The sequence below is a fragment of the Maniola hyperantus genome, chromosome 20, assembly GCF_902806685.2.
Source record: "Maniola hyperantus chromosome 20, iAphHyp1.2, whole genome shotgun sequence".
In the NCBI taxonomy this organism is placed as follows: Eukaryota; Metazoa; Arthropoda; class Insecta; order Lepidoptera; family Nymphalidae; genus Maniola; species Maniola hyperantus.
In genome coordinates this window covers 10,649,938-10,663,878 of record NC_048555.1, presented here as the reverse complement: position 1 = coordinate 10,663,878, position 13,941 = coordinate 10,649,938, and the positions used below count along the sequence as shown (strand labels likewise).

Genomic DNA, 13,941 nt, shown 5'->3' with positions numbered 1-13,941 from the left:
GACATGTTTCCACTGGAGCGTAAACGTGTGTTTTCAATCAAGGTATTTTTAAACAATCGCGATGTGAATAATTTAATCACTTATAATAAACTTAATTGGTTGAAGTTAGGTCTCCGCTTCGTTTCAGTGGAAATGCCCCCTTAAAAACTGATTCCTTGCGCAATTTGTTAGTAGATATATGATAACTAGCTTATGCTCGCGACTTCGTCCGCGTGGACTACACAAATTTCAAACCCCTATTTCACCCCCTTAGGGGTTGAATTTTCAAAAATCCTTTCTTAGCGGATGCCTACGTCGTATTAACTATGTGCATGCCAAATTTCAGCCCGATCCGTCCAGTAGCTTGAGCTGTGCGTTGATAGATCAGTCAGTCAGTCAGTCAGTCACCTTTTCCTTTTATATATTTAGATTTGTTACAAAAATCCAAGTTGATGAGATGTGCGAGTTACAATCAGCAGTAATAATATAATGGCGTGCACCAATCGTGAACACCCGGCAGAAGCAAAGCTTTTTATGCTTTTTATATCAAATCTTGTATCCTATCTTGCTCACACGCCCACGTCATACCCAGCCAATGAGATTCATTTCAACCTCTTTCGTTCGAAATGAAATGAAATGAAATGAAAAATACGAATTTCATAACTTTAGCTAACTAATTTCGGTTATGACAAGAATCGCCGGGCCGTTCATTTTCTCGGCTCGTTACGCTTTTCACGAATTACATTCCCTTCCCAAACTTCATAGAGGTTTCGCATGAATTTTGCGATAAAATTAAATTAGCATTTTCACATTAGCGGCTATAAATAAATTCCTTTATTCAATTCATTCACATTGGCCGACACTCGCCCAAGCGGCTGGGCCAATGTGTACTGAGGCCTTATGAGGTCATCACTTTAATGTTCTGACTTCTGAGACCATTGATATAATAAACAAGAAGATTTGCATAAAATGTGCTCTTGTTACGTATTATGGGTGTTCTTGACCTTGGCAAGCGTAGACAATTTTTTTTTTAAAAAGAATATTAGCCAATGATGACTAATATTCCCCTTTCCCCTCCAACGAAGCGTCAAGGTTGTGCTAGGAGTAGGTACGACAATAGTGCAACGGGTGGGGTTTGAACCGGCGACCTTTCGGTTTTCAGTCCGCTCCTCTAACCGTTGAGCTATTGAGGCTCTAAGGCAAGCGTAGACAAAATAAAATTGGATTACAGTTAACTACTAGAGCTTTAAATCTTGTTTGTTGTATTGTATGGTGTCTTTAGGAGTTTAGAAGGATTTAATTAGGTTAATAAAAATCTTTCTCTGCTCCTCTCAGAATGAGAAGGGTTTAAGGTAAGCCGTAGTCAGCCACGCTGGCCCAGTGCGGATTGGCAGACTTCACAGTTCACACACCTTTGAGAACATTATATGGAGAATTCTCAGGCATACAGGTTTCCTCACGATGTTTTCTTTCACCGTAAAATGTATAGTAAGAAACGGTTAAAGTAGTAAGCTATACTACATAGCTTGGGAAATCAGCCCTATTAAACGACATTAGTATAATGCGTACAAAATAAGTTATCACGCGCCATTTTAACTTTGTGCCAAAGTACGATTTTAGTTGTTATTTTAAAGGTGAACCGAACCGTACTTGACAGACACTTGATGACAGTTGACACAGAGTTAAAATGGCGCGTGAGAACTCATTTTGAACGGACGACACTTTTCTTTACTCATTAGTGAGATCGTTATTTTCTTGTTGTCTAATGGCGGGCGTTCTACAAAGAAATTAAATAGAGAGTCATACTATTTTCTTTTGAATATCGATTCACATAGTATGAGTAATAAATTATTGTGAAGCACTTTAGAATGACGAGGAATTGTATTTCTTATCTTCCATGATGAGCAAAGGCACTAAGGCCCCTCTTTAAGTACAAATCAGTACCCGTAGTATAAGATTTTACGTCTCACCAAACGTTGCTAGAATTCGAGAGTCGAAACACAATAACATCAAAGTAAAATGGACCTAAAGAGCCTTGAATCGAAGTCAAATATTCAACGCCACTGATTTTAATATCCCAATGTTTCCGCTTGGAGCGCTGGCTGTAGAAGTGTAGACAAACTTGAGCTTTAAAACAAGGCATTTAAGATCCAGTTTACTGTAACGCGGAAGTATTTCGACTCTCGAATTTGGTTTGGTTTGGTGAGACGTAAAATCTTATACTACGGGTACAGTACCCTTAATAATATAAATGCGAAAGTGTGTTTGTTTGTTGGTTTGTCCTTCAATCACGTCGCAACGGTGCAACGGATTGACGTGATTTTTTGCATGGGTATAGATGAAGACCTGGAGAGTGACATAGGCTACTACTTACCAAGTTTCACCCGTATAGTTCTTATAGTTTCGGAAAAAAGTGGCTGTGACATACGGAAGGACAGACAGACAGACATGACGAATCTATAAGGGATCCGTTGTTTGCCATTTGGCTAGGGAACCCTAAAAATGGCCAATTTTATACTTAACAAAAGTTAAGTTTCAGAATCCTTTGTTTTAAAAGTTACATTGTAACGATTTTTCTTTACTTTACAGTTTTATTAGTCGTATTCGGCCTGTACCCGTAGTACAAGATTTTACGTCTCACCAAACGAAACCAAATTCGAGAGTCGAAATACTTCCGCGTTACAGTAAAATGGACCTAAACAGCCTTAAATTGAAGTCAAATGTTTCCGCTTGGAGCGCTGGCTGTAGAAGTGTAGACAAACTTGAGCTTTAAAACAAGGCTATTAAGATCCAGTTTACTGTAACGCGGAAGTATTTCGACTCTCGAATTTGGTTTGGTTTGGTGAGACGTAAAATCTTGTACTACGGGTACTGACCTCGTTTTCAGACTTATTACGGTTTTAAATATTCAGGGTTTAAGTACTTTGTTTCAGTGTTCTAACAGCTTTATGATTATAAACTCACACGCAATCACCCCCATGGTAAGTCCATTATCTACAGTACGCGGCCGAAAGTAATGTACATCGACCTTTAGATTTAGATAGCAGATTTGTAGAGCGCTGTCCCTGTCGTTGAGACCGACAAAACGTTTTATAGGTATGAGTGACAGAGACAACGCTCTACAAAGGCGAAATGTCATTCTAACTAAAGACCGATGTACGTTACTTTCGGCTTTACTTTACTTTTTTTTATTTACTTTATTTTTAGGGTTCCGTACCTCAAAAGGAAAAATGAAACCCTTACACGATCACTTTGTTGTCTGTCTGTCTGTCTGTCTGTCTGTCCGTCTGTCTGTCAAGAAACCTACAGGGTACTTCCCGTTGACCTAGAATCATGAAATTTGGCAGGTAGGTAGATCTTATAGCTGACATTTGGGGAAAAATCTGAACACCGTGAATTTAGGGTTAGATCACACAAAAAAAATTGTGGTCATGAACTAATAATTAGTATTTTCAACTTTCGAAGTGAGAAAACTATATCAAGTGGGATATCATATGAAAGGGTCTTCACTTGTACATTCTAAAACAGATTTTAATTTATTTTTATACATCATAGTTTTTGAATTATCGTGCAAAATGTCGAAAAAATACGACTGTAGTACGGAACCCTCATTGCGCGAGCCTGACTCGCACTTGACCGGTTTTTTTTTACTTACGTACTGTACAAATAATCTTCTGATACCTACCTACGCGAAATATTTTATTCAGGTAGGCGGACACAGAAATGACCTAAAAAAGACAATTTATAGGTAAGTAACGGTAACTTCCCAACGATCCATGCAAGTAGAAAACCAATTTTTCAAATCAGTCGATTGGTCACGGACGTGCGCTAAATTTCAAAGGCCATTCAGGCTCGCGTAGAATGTAACTACCTACTCGTACGTAGAATAGATAGGTACCTAAATGGACGAGGTTTTGCAGCGGAACGGGATGTAATTTTTTATTTTTTATTTTTTATTCAGATACAAGTTAGGCCTTGACTGCAATCTGCCCCCCAATTGTGTAAGAATAACCATTTCATGGCTATCGCAATCGTCAAGAAATTCTGCCCTTTGATTGGTTGATTCGCTGTTTACATTTTTTCACAGCCAATCAAAGGGCAGAATTCTTGACGATTGCGATAGCCATGAAATGGTTATTCTTACACAATTGGGGGGCTGACCTGGTGGTAACTGATGATGCAGTCTAAGATGATAGCGGGCTAACCTGGAAGGGGTATGGCAGTTTTTATTAAACCCATACCCCTTTGGTTTCTACACGGCATCGTACCGGAACGCTAAATCGCTTGGCGGCACGGCTTTGCCGGTAGGGTGGTAACTAGCCACGGCCGAAGCCTCCCACCAGACCAGACCAGAAATTTAGAAATTATAAAATTCCAAACCCCTGCCAGGAATCGAACCCGGGACCTCCCACTAATAAGCCTACAGCGCTCACCACTGCGCAAGGGAGGTCGTCAAACGATACAAAAAACCGCCCAAGTGCGAGTCAGACTCGCACACTGAGGGTTACGTACTACAATCGTAGTTTATCGACATTTTGCACGATAAATCAAAAACTATTATGCCTTGAAATAAATAAAAATCCGTTTTAGAATGTACAAGTAAAGCTCGTTCATCTGACTCGCACTTGGCCGGGTTAGTCTGTTAAATATCACTAACATCTGAGTCTCTACAAGTTATGCTCTACAATACATAGACAAACCTAGTATCTAATTTAGTCTAGTACATAAAGATTGTAGTGTCTGGCGTTGTTGTTTGCTAAAAAGTCATATTATTTGCACACAACCGCGTATCAAAAGTTATTGCCACTAGCGTTGGCTTTCGGCCAAATATGAGCAATTCCACCCCCACACACCCGACGAGCTATGTTCACGGCCGAAATGACATAATATTATGTATTGGCTCCTTATCACACTGTGGTAGATACATGATATAGACACAATGCCAAAAATAAACCAATGGAACTAAGCCTTAAATCTTCAGATAGTTGTTAGTATTCACTTTCGATTCTGAAAACTCTTTCACTGATAGATTGTACTATAACTAATGGTCTGCATCGATGGTTTGGAAAATTTGATTGGTAAAAATCTCTTGATCGGCATGGAATTGTCAATAAAGACTGAGACAAATGATATAACTTTTATTAGAAATATTCTTTAATGTCTCAAGGTCTATACATTATTTGCTATTTGTCAGTCCGACATTTTTCAAGTTATTTGCATGAAAATTGGTATTTGGGGTTTCGATCACAAATGAAAAAATACGTGTTACAGGATTTTTGGAAATTCAACCCCAACCTCGATTTTCAAAATTCCACCCGAGCGAAGCCGGGGCGGGTCAGCTATTCTAAAATAATTATAGTGAATAAAAATGTATGTATATTTTACAGAAAAAATAGAACTAACGCTCTATTATAGTTTTTTTCATACTAACAATAAACCTCTACAAACAAAGTCAGTTTTGCGGTTATTCTTACCGTTTTACTTCTTGTGTTCGTGTCCGACTCGCACTTGACCGGTTTGTGATAGGTACATATACATACCTATAATTATTTAGATCTCGAGAAAATAATTAAATTAGTTGGATTGGGATGGATAGTTTGGATTGGGCAACCTTAGTAGGGGACTTGGGTAGAAAGGTAGTTGCAGTATACTTAGCGATAGCGCCCTATACAATTACCGTGTATGTAGTTATTAACCTAGATCTTATCTTCGTGGAAAGCTTAGTGGAAAGCAGCTAATTGTAAAACAGTAGTTTCAAGTCAAGGACGAGTAGTCTTTTGTGAAGGTCAGAGGTCGAGATTGCAATTTCGTAGAAAATAGGTAACAGTTCATCTAAATGGTTGACTGTCTGACTGACTATCAACACAAAGCTCAAACTACTGGACGGATTGGGATGTTTGGCATGCAGAATGATAGCTATTATAATATAAGCATCCGCTAAGAAAGGATTTTTGAAAATTCAACCTCTAAGGGGGTGAAATAGGGGTTTGAAGTTTGTGTTGTCCACGCGGACGAAGTCGCGAGCATAGGCTAGTAAGTACATAATTGGTTTGGTAAGCGCTGTGGAGTTATTAGTGGGAGGTCCCGGCCTCGATTTCCAGCAGGGGTTTGGAATATTATAATTTCTAAATTTCTGATCGGGTCTGGTGGGAGGCTTCGGCCGTAGTAATTACAACTCTACTGGCAAAGCTGTGCCGCCAAGCGACTTAGCGTTCCGATACGATGCCGTGTAGAAACCAAAGGGTTAGCCCGCTTTCATCTTAGACTGCACCATCACTTACCACCACGTGTGATTGCAGTCAAGGGCTATCAAGGTATTCCTCTATGTATTATATTCGTGCCACAAGCGAGTGTAATCCGTAACAATAGATGAAATGCGAAAGTGTGTAAAAAAGTCGTATGTTACATTTTTGTCAGATACGATAGTCTTTGTGGGGCTTTTTCTATGAAATTACAAAAGTTCGGAATTCTTTGCTCAAAAAATTTACTTGAATATAGTTTGAGCCATGAAACCGTATCTGCATGTCTTTTACCTTTTCATGGCCCTTACGATTTTTTTTTAAAATTTTGTTTAAATAAAAAATTCAAAGTTTATTGTTACGTGCGGATTTTTAAAAATGCGTAAGTATAGTTTTAAGCATTTTGTCACATGCAATAGTTTAAGTGTGAGCTATTGTCGAAAGCAAAATTTTAAGAATTATTTTATTAAATTTTTTTAAAGCAAAGATTAAGAACAGTTTAATATCGCTGTTCGAAATATTGGTAGATGGATGAAAATGTTAAAGTGTGGTTTAAATGTTAAAATCAGACGTAGGTGCGGTGTTATAATAATAACCCAGCATTACATGACTGGCCTACTTAGCAAGTCAGCAATTGAACCAATTGATAAGAGTTGGAGCTTCGAGCCAAGTTGGTATCAAGGAATGAAAATCTTTTCCAGTTTGCAGATTGTATTACATTAGGTTGATAGCAAAGTTGCTTTTGCAGTCTGACTTCTAGCTTTCCTTTTATTTTCAGTTACTCATTAGATAATATTTTTGTACCTACCTAATTATTATATAATTACTTACTTATCTATTAATGCTTATCTATTAATATGTAGATAGTGATAGAAGTTAATTGATGTATTTGCGTAAATTATTAAGTAACAAGAATCTACTAACATTTTGATACTTTGTAGGTATGACCTAATTTTGATACTAATATTTATTATGTTTCACTGACATAATGTCAGAGTTGTTTCTAGTTTTGATCTGCGGTTGTTGTTATATGGAATTGATAATTGGTAATTATTATTATGACAATGCATGAGATTATACCAACCTAATATGTTATACCTAATATGCACAATGTACTTTCTTAATACCTTTACCTACCGATTGTATTGCAATTCGAAAACAACGTCTTAATGTTAGTCACATAGTTATAAGTAGATATGTACACTTTTGATGTTCCTATGTATTTCTTTTTTTTTCTTGCAATACATTGAGTAAGTACTAATTCCGTAATAAAGACTACAAGTTTTAATTACAGCTACCTACCTCTAGGTAGAGTCCATCAAATTAACAAAAGACTTGTTGCTAATATTAATAATACATATTAAGAATACGCTGCCAAAGAATGTCCCCTTTAAAATGTTTTGAATTATTTTACCCATCATAGGATAGGAAGTTGAAAAAAAATCTATTGTAGTACTCTACGGCAACAATGATTATACCACCGGCAATCTTAAAAAGACCCCTTTCTCCATACTATAGTAGTTAAAGGAAAGTGTTTTATTAAAATGGTCAATTAGGAACAAGATAGAAATATGCAGAACAAGAAAACGGTGCATTGTTAGAAAGGGACAGATATGTGTTAATGTGTTACATGTACATTGGGAACAGCTGTCATCTTCAGTAACCGCGTGGTGCAGCAGTAACGCGTAGCTTGCATTTCTGTTTATTTATGTGTTACACATAAAATAGTATTACGTGAAATAAATAATTATTATAAACATGTGTTTAGTTTTGCGAATTTTACATGAATTGTTAATTTAAAAGTAGGTATATAAACATGTGTGCGGATTTGATAAGACTTCTCAAGGTAGATTTTTTATTATCTATTGCATTTATATTTATATCTGAATATAATATTATGTTACTTTGGTGTGGTGTTTATTTATCTGTATTAGGTGAATTGACTGAGCTCTCTGATGCAACGGTTCGCGGTTCGCACCAGTAAGCGGTCCCAGGTTCAATCATTCGATGAATGGATAGGTCAGTTCTGGAAATAATTGAGCATAAATCAGATGATCAACAGTAGGTACATTTTAATTTCTGAAAATCTGTACTGAGAGCTTTACCGCATATTATTTCGTGTAGAATTTCGATATAGGTAGGATATTCTGAATGCAAGATAAGTAAGTAGGTACATAAAATTCTTAAAAATAGGCACTTAAGTATCTCAATTATTTTTAGAAAATACATCTATCTACTATTTCTCTTCAAGGGACAGGTGGGGTAGGTACCTACTAAGAACCAGGGGTCCGCAAGCGCAATGTTATCCCTTCCATCTGGCCTAAATAAATTTACCCTAATTTGGACTTGATCTATCTAAATCTAGGAGGCATTGCTCATTTACAATAGCTCTAGATCTATCAGGCAGACATCTGATTCGGGTGTACTATTTATTCTGCCACACGCTAAATTAATAAATAAATGCTATTTTATTTGTAAAAGCGACACAGCCTTTAAAAAAGCAAGTTGGAATACGACATATGCCCAGAATATTATTTAGTTTATTTTCAATAAAAATATATGTTTCAAAGTGTGCAGACAGAGTTTCTGTAGCAAAACTTTTAATAAGGGTCCGGCGATGTCTTAATAACGTAAGCCTCGCTTAGAGAATACCTAACTTGTTAGGCGTCAGGACATCTTCTGACAAAGGTTATATTGTTATGGAGCAAAACTTTTATTTTACTTTCGGAGATTCCCTAGGTATAAAAACATTTCGACTTATTATTTAGGCACGTCAACCAATGTGTCAGGCCAAATTTATTTTAGTTAATCTACTTGGATCAGATGATGTGTTTTTTTTCTTCGAGAGGGGGAAAATTCTAATGGATGTCTCAAGCAGATCTCACGTAGATACCAGATGACTTACAGAGTAATAAACTCCTCCCCGCCTTCCCTTGCATCTTGCACCTTTGAAAGATGGCTCACACACTAGGCATAAGCCTACAGTCAGGAGAAGAAGGACTTCCCTGTAACTAAAACAAAAACAAGTTGCAACTGCTCTATCAGGGCTCTTTCACACTCTCTGCTATGGAGACAGTGCTGACTGTACTTGGCCTGCTGCCTGTGGTTTATGATATCCTAGTAATTCTAACCGCTACTCCAAACCCAGCGCTTCACATGTTCTCAATTTTGAAGCCATTATTTTGTACAGTTTCTTTAATAGTTATTTTTGTCTGCTACATGTGACCTTTGATACCCTAGTAAAAGAAATGGGTGGATCTGTGCCAACAATCTTAAAATTAAATCCTGGCAAACTTTCTTTCTAAAAAGTAATATTAAAAGCATAACATTAAACTAAGTTGAGATTTTTAATACTTATTCTTAATTTGCATGAAAACCAATTAAAGATAGTGGTAAATGTATAAAATTTTAAAATCTTGTGACAATTCAAAGTCAATAATACTTTAATGTTTACTTCATTCTAGCATGTTTCTAGTATTTAACTAATCATGGTATTCTTATTATTTTACATAATACACAGGTTCCAACTGATTTAATGTATAAGTACCTTCTTAATAAATAGATATTCCTAAAAAGTTTCTGTAAACCAACCCCATGAAATATGATCAATAGTCCCGTGATTGCGAAGGGACTAAGGGTGGGCTAATTGGAGCGGCCTATAAATACGAAATGCCTATATGCCGGTAGGTGATTGTTTTCATCGATCAACGGTTTGTAATTGAATTTTTGAAACGCTAGAACTGATATGAATGAAATGGCAAAACATTTCTAAAGACAAACTTTTTTAATTAGAAATGTTACAATAAAACTTTAAACTAACATTCTCGCGTGGAATGGTGCCAAGAATAGATAAGAAAGATAAACTGAGATTTTGTAGCTGTAGATTTCTGCAGACATAAAATTTCTATTTCTCTACTTTTATAGTAGTTCGTTTGTATTTAGCGTACTACTGCATTCAAATCAGTAGTGTATAACGTATGGGAATGATATAGGTGTACTACTAAAGCCCCTTACTTAAGTAAGAAGACTTTAAAGCAGCTTGTAAAGATAGCTAGACGTTCATAAATAAAAGTAAATAATAATATAATTGTTATATAATATAGAATAAACAGTTGGAACTGTGGCAGGTAGAGATTGTTGTTTCAAAGAAAAACAACCTTTTATTTACTCAAAATGTGTTTGAAATTAACGTCAAATGCAGCAATTTGTAGGAAGCGTCAGATGTCAGCATAAAAAGATTATGCTAAAATATTCCGCATCTCACTCTCGGGTTCACTTCGCTCGGAACAACAGGTGCGTGGGTATTAAAATGTAATATACCTACTCCTAGTATAATATAAAATTTGTACGTAGTTTTACATTCTTGTTACGGGATATTAATATTTATAACCTTGATATTTATGAATACAACATTAAAATCGTGACTAAATTATCGAACACCTTTGACACGTCTTTTTTTTAAATCGAGCTTGCCGGAAAAATTAACATTTTTGCGAAAAGTAATTATTAAGATCGGAGATAACGATAGGTATTGGCTGAAACTTGCTCACAACTACAAAAAAAATTTGCTAAAGTAACCTAATTACTGTCAAGATATTTCTTCAAAATCGGTTAAAGAGATAGGCCGTGAAAATGTAACAGATCGACAGACCGAGACTCTATCGCATTTATAAAAGTAGTATGGATTTCTTTAGTTATAATATTAACAATTTTTGTTATTGTTTCAGGTATGATAATGACGTTGAAGCTGCGCCCGTACAAAATCTTAATTGTTTTTATTTTACCTGTTCAGGAAACAAATATTAAGTGATTTAGTAATAGTCTCTACATAAAATTATAGATTAATAATAATTGTTTTAGTAGTTTTTAAGACATTCTCCGTCCTTGAGACCCAGGCTTAGCTTATATGAACTACGTAAAAAGTTGTAAGTTATACATACGGTACAAGTTTACGGTAAATATTGGTCAAAAACAATTTTTTTTTAATTTAATAATAACTGGCTAATATGAAAGCGAATACATAAAGAGTCGTGTCAGCTCAACCTGTTTGAACTAGTAAACAGTATAGTGACATATTAGAGCCTCAATAGCTCAACCGGTATAGTGGACTGAAAACCGAAAGGTCGACGGTTCAAACCCCGCCCGTTGCACTATTGTCGTACCTACTCCTAGCACAAGCCTGACGCTTAATTGGAGAGGAAAGAGGAATATTAGTCATTTAACATGGCTAATATTCTTAAAAAAATAAAATAAAATAGTGAGTAGGTATACATAATCGTGACAACATAACCGTGCTGTTTCCAATAGGTAATCCGTTAATCGTCTTAACTCTATCATGCTTGATGGATTACAGCGATTGAACTTATTAGATATTAGGTACTATCAAAGATAATATTTTGGGTAGAATTGTAACATAACTATTTTTATTATTTAAGTGCTTAAGCACTTTATGTTATACATAAACTATTAATTAAGATCACGAATTGGAGGTCCCAATACAAAAAGAATCCATTTTTGTCATTTTTAAAATGGTAATGCAAGCTGAAAGAATCTATTCTTACAATTTGGTTTTATAAATGTATAAATTTCCTTCAAGTTTAAACTGTAGTCCTTTTGAAATTAGGTATAAAAAGTAGGTATTATTTTTTTGCGTACAATGACCCCTTGTGAGTTCACAAAATACAATGGAGGTTGCTGAACGCTAGTGATGCTGAGTTTTTTTGCCATAATTAGCCTCAGCGATTAATCAATTTAATTATAATATTATCTTGCCCTTTTTTTTCACACCGCAACCTTTGTTTAAGCGTAATACTATTACCTACCTAGTACCACCTAGTACCTACACGCTTTATTTATCTTTCTTTCTTATTTATATCTAGCTTATGCCCTCGATTTCGTCCGCGTAGACTATACAAATTCCAAACCCCTCCAAGAGGTTAAATTTTCAAAAACAATTTTTAGCGGATGTTAACGTCATAACAGTTATCTGCATGCATTTCAGCCATTTCCGTCCAGTAGTATGAGCTGTGCGTTGATAGATCAGTCGGGCAGTCAGTCAGCTTTTCGTTTTATATGTATAGATAAATTTAATTGCCTACATATTTTTCCCCCAGTAGACCATTGTAGCAGAGGGGAACGTTGTGCTTAGCGTCTCCGCCCTCTCCCTCTTGAGAAGAAAGACTGCGTTGCTCTTTGTCGGGAAAATTCCCACCCGGACACAAATTCAATAGGTCTGAGCAATTCAATGGGCGTCCTGAGAATAAATCTTGAAAAAAGTGCCATTTCGTAAGAGTTCAAGAGCCCAAGTAAAAAAAATCCACGCGCATTAAATTGGAACTTTTCCAATTTTTACTATGGAATCTACTACGATGATATTATTTAAAACTAGCTGATGCCCGCGACTTTGTAAGTAAGTCCTACCCTACCTATTCACAGCTAAAAAAGATATTTTAAATGAAAGACTAATTTTAACAGATACTTTTTAGGGTTCCGTACGCAAAGGGTGACCCTATTACAAAGCCTCTGCTGTCCACCCGTATGCCTGTCAGCGAGCTATATTTCCTAAACCGTAATAGGTGGAGAGTTGAAATTTTTAGTTTTTCCTCTTTATACCTTGTGTTATAAAACTACTCCTGGATATTTTTCTAATTCCGAAAGTATTATTAAAATCGGTTTAGTAGTTTCAGAGTTTATCGATTATAAATAAACAAAATGAGCAACAAGGCGCAGTTGCAAAGGCGTTGTGTAATAATATTCCGTAGATTTCCCTGCGGCCTGCATGTACGTAGGTATTGGATGTGTAAATTCGGCGCAGCGGGAGAATTCAATAAACGCTGTAAACTATCGTAACTATACATAACCACAATATGTGTTTAGTTTAGTTTAATATTCTTTATTGTACACCAAAAAGAAAAGACACAAAAAGAAACATGTAAAAGAAGAACATACAATCAGCGGCCTTATCGCTGTGAAGCGATCTCTACCAGGCAACTAGGTTGAAGAGGATTTAAGGGCTAGTGAAACTGGGTTTAAGGTGTACGTAAGTTGTCAGGGAACATAAAGATAATAATTATAATATAAGTAATATGTATATTAATAGGCACAGAAATGCCTTAATAATAATATATAGATAAAGATATACATAGGTACATATATAATACATAATATATATACATATATTAATATATAATATAGTGTGTGTAGTGTAAATGAAACATTGAACTAATAGGACGGTAGATATGTAGCATATATTGGTGCTATGTAGTACGCGGCAGAAAGTAATGCAAATAGGTATTGCCAAAAACAGTACCCCATTTCAACCCCAGAACCCCAAGTCAATCAATCCCCTTGTCAGAATTTGAACCAGTCATGTACTTTGCGAGTTTTTTTTTTTATAAAATTCATTTTCATTATCATGAGTTCAATTTTTCATTTTCACCTTCGGCGGGAAAATGTGAAACAAAATCTGTTCGTCATCATACTTCGTGCAAGCTCACGGACTAATTGCCTTCTTATATTTTTTAGAAAGCTAGATAGATCCCCAATTTTGTTAGGGTTTCGTATCTCCACATAAAAAAGGAACTCTTATAGGGTCACTTTATTGTCTGTCTAAGTCATGTCCCAGACATGGTCGCTAAATTATGGGCTAATGTAGAGCCTCAATAGCGCAAGGCGCGGACTAAAATCCGAAAGGTCGGCAGTTCAAACCCCACCCGTTGCACTA

General features: G+C 36.0%; 1 protein-coding gene across 15 annotated transcripts in view; it reads left to right on the top strand.

Annotated features, from left to right (window-relative positions):
- Trpm (transient receptor potential cation channel, subfamily M) overlaps window positions 1-13,941 on the top strand; it is a 215,297-nt gene that overhangs the window by 61,595 nt on the left and 139,761 nt on the right. The gene's annotated exons all lie outside the window — the stretch shown is intronic.